Genomic DNA, 4160 nt, shown 5'->3' on the forward strand with positions numbered 1-4160 from the left:
TCCAGACAGACGCAGGTTAAGATCTTTCCTGGCAAGCCAGCTCGTGGAGCTACACAGATTATTAGAAATGGGTTAGATCGATATGTAAGAGCTAGCCAATAAGAAACTGGAACTAATGGGCCAGGCAGTGTTTAAAAGAATACAGTTTCCGTGTAATTATTTCGGATAAAGCTAGCTGGGTGGCGGGACACAGCCTGCTGCTCCTATTACAACAGAGTGGCGTTACGCCTTTGCCTTCAAATATTTTGGCTTTTTCAATTCTCTAAAAACAGGCCTTATAGTAACTTAGGGGAAAATAATCCGACAAACGTCAATGAAAGAATAAGTAAACAAATCACCCAAACTGTCAGGCAGTGGTGGTGCACTCCTTTAATCCCAGCACTTGGGAAGCAGAGGCAGGCGGATCTCTGTGAGTCCAACTCTAGCCTGGTCTTCAGAGCGAGTTCCAGGGCAGCCAGGGCTACACCGAGAAACATTGTCTCACATTACCCACACTGAGCAAACAAACAAAAACCCAAATCAAAAACCACCCAAACAAAAACTCTTGGTCTTCCTCCTGGGGAATTTCTGAGACCAGTGTTCCCTTCTGCTTCCCATCTCCTGAGTGGGTCTGGGTTCTCATGCAGCAAATGACTCTGAAGCAAAGCTCATCTTTCTGCCGTGGGCGTGGGCGGAAGCTGAGACTACCAAGTGTGCCTCAGATTCAATATCCAGCATGCTCGAAGGCCTGCTCAAACTAGGACAGGTTCAGAAAAACAAACTTACAATTGAGCTGAATGACTCTCGTGGTGACAAAAATGACTCTGACATGAAGGGAACTTACCGAGTTCTTAGCTTGAAAGTGCCAAGTCGGTGCTCATGAGACTGCTCTCATGGAGTGGTCCTAGATGCATGGCTAAGCACCAGAAGATAGGAGAGGTAGAAAGCCACTGTCCCTTGGGACGGATCTCAGTCAGTGCGCATAGCTTTATATCCTTGAGAGACAAACCCTTGTTAGCAAGAGCAGCTGGACTCGGGCGTCTGGGGTGGGGTGAGGCTCAGCACACAGGAAACATTGCTGACGTGGGACACCCATTTCCGGCAGAGGGAAGGCTAGTGGAGGTGGGGAATCTCTTTTCGTGAGTACATTAAGGAAAATGCTGCCTTTTCACGCATGTGGCTAAGAACTGGCACTAGGAATAGCAAATGTGCCGTTGTGGGTTGTCCTTGGTGAACCTGGGCAAGTGATCTTGTTGTGTTGAGGCATGCTAAGTATAAGCTGCTGGATGGGAGAGATGCACATGAGCCAGGACAGGCAGAAGAGGCCATGCGTGCCGACACAGACTGATCTTTAATCTCTCTGAATTTCCTAAAGGACGTTTTCATTCTTATGAAGATTACTTAGAAACTGACCTCTTTGTTCCACGTGAAAGCTTAGTTGATTTCATCTCTCATGACTTCAGGGCTCTCGACTCCAGCGTCTCTCCTGAACTCTCTTGACTTCTCAGCCCACTGAGTCTTCTATCTAATTTGTTCACGTTGTCATATATACGAGTCCTCTGCCAGATGCTGACTCGCACAAGGTCCTGGGAACCAATCTCTCTTGTCGTGACCTCTTTATTAGCTGTGTGGACAGTTTCCTTTCATACTCTGCTCTAATGAACCTTACTGCTTCCTGGCTTTATGACCTTTTCAGCCCCTCCCCCACCATTCCTGTCCTGCACCCAGACTGCTTATCTAGCTGGTATTTATTTGATTTCTCTCTCCCTGCCCCCTGTCCTATGGGAAAGCTCAAGGCTAGCCTCCCTTAAGCGTTAATAAATGTAGTTTATGCAGTGGAATCCTTGGATAAGTCAGGCTTGACCCTGTCACATGCTTTTTAGACAAGACTTGCTCTGCGTGGTTTAGGACTGAGAATCTAGCATGCTGTTCACATTCTAGGACTGTGGATTATGCTAAAGACGTGGGACACAGGGCTTATGTGTACGGCACACTTCTCGTGTTCAGAGTGAAGGGGGGGAGAGGATGCTCAGTAGTGAGTGTGAACTACACCAATTCTTAAAGGGGGGGGACCAGGATGCTCTGTACTGAGTGTGGACTACACCAATTCTTATCTCCCACCCTGAGATGAATCAAAGGTGAGAAAAACCAAAGGAAATTACAGGAGGACAGTGCATTGTGTTTTGTACTGAAATACCATGTAAATTCTTGTCTGGGTACCATATGAACACCCCTAACACACTTTTTATATTGCAGCCGCCTGATTTCTAGATGTTTATGAGCCTACTACATTTAGTCAAGCACATGTCTTACTTTTCTTTTAAGCCATTGGTACTTCCTTGGATTATGCCCTGTTTTTCTTTTTTTTCTTTTTGTGATTGATTACGATTTATCTTGGCAGTGGTAGGAAGCTCGTTGTTATAGACTGGTTTTTTCTTTTAGTAGTTCAGACAGTGAAGAATGACTTTCTAATGCTGCTAAGTATTCTAGGCAGTGGGGTAGGGAGAGAAGGGTAGATTATTTAGCTCTAGACATGCAGAGTGCAGGAACAGGGAAAAGGAAGGCGGTTTCCAATTTCATAGAGAAAATTTGGACAGCGTTTGAGCAGGGAATAAGAAAAATACCCAAATGTAATTTTATAGCCAACTTCCCATGTCTTCATGTCTGCAGGATAACTTAAGATCTTCTGGGTCCCTTGCCATTCAGCTTGCTGATGGTCCAAGAGAAATAGGAGGAGGGCTGGGAAAATTCCTCTAGATGGTTGGGATATACAGGGTTTGCTGTATCGTTTAAAATTGAAGCCCAATTGTACAATATCAATCATGGTTTGTTTCTAAAATGATCTTTCTGCATAAATATACAGAAAAATCCTGAACAGAATTTCTGCCTCTGCGTATATGTGATAATATTACCAAGGTTGTGGTTCCGCGACCAGTGGATGGGCCCAGTAGGCAGTCCAATGAAGATAAATACGGTCATTCAATTTTATATGATGGAAAAGTGGTCTACATCCAGTAAAGATTGTACTTCAACTTTGAATTTTGTTCTTTTCCTGTGCTTGTAATCTGAGGTATGTTCCTTCCGCTAGGATGCCAGAGGTAAAGTCAAGGTCTAGACGGTCGTTAGCTCATGACAGGAGACAACCAATGCTCTGAGCTGCACCGATGGCAGCAGGTGAAACATGCCGAGTGCATCTTTTGACTTGCCTTGTTTTCAGCTTGTAACAGGTTTAGCTGAATAAACCCTGCTTCACGTTAAGGAGAATTGATTGATACCCCCATACTTGTAAACTTTTGGTCTTAGGGTCGTCCTTCCTGACACCCCTGTCCAAGAGAAAAGAGCAAGATAGCAGCGAGTAGGGAGAATCAAGCCAGTTGTCTTGGCCCATTGAGACTGCGAAGAGGATGATTGTCAAAGCACCCCTGGGGCGTATCTTCTGCTGTCCCTCTTGCTTCCCAGAGTTTTAGCATATCCACATGCCTTCCTCCCCATAAGACAAATAAATAAATAAATAAATATTTATAAAAAAAATGACTCCTAATAATAGGCCTATTCTAATACTACAGGCTCCAAGTTGATGGTGACCTTGTTGTCCTGAGGACCCAGGACACAAACTACAATGAGTAAAAATCTGATTGTTCCATGAAAAAAAAAATAACCAGAAGGAGGGTATGAGTGTTTCTACGGGGTTGAGGATTTTATTATGGATATAAGGGAAAAAACTGGTAGAGGCAGAGATAGCTGGAAGAGTTCGGAGTGGATGACCAGAAGACTGAGCTAGGCCCCGTAAGGAGAGGGAAGGAGGGCCAGGAGCTAAGAGGTCAGGAGGCAGAGGCCTTAAGCGGGGGAGGGGAGGAGAGTATAGCCAAAATGACTGGTTTACACAGGAACAGCTGAGGGAAGGGCAGCTCAGCCCCTGGAGAAGTTTAGGGGAGGAGGCCGTGAAAGACAGCCAGGAAGAGCCCGCAGCAGGTGGGCACTGAGGGATGCTAAGAGAACCTGGAGCCTTGGTCAGTTTTGGTGTTGATAGCCTCCTCAGATGTCTGTTCCAGGTCTGAGACCTAACAATGTTGTCAGCTAAAAGTGAAATTTGAGGCATATATGTAGTTCCTAGTTTACTCTTTTGCAATTTGGGGTGCCCGCCACTCTGCTTCCAAATAAATCACACATGGAGTCTTAGT

Source organism: Microtus ochrogaster, chromosome 4 (genome assembly GCF_000317375.1).
Source record: "Microtus ochrogaster isolate Prairie Vole_2 chromosome 4, MicOch1.0, whole genome shotgun sequence".
Lineage (NCBI taxonomy): Eukaryota > Metazoa > Chordata > Mammalia > Rodentia > Cricetidae > Microtus > Microtus ochrogaster.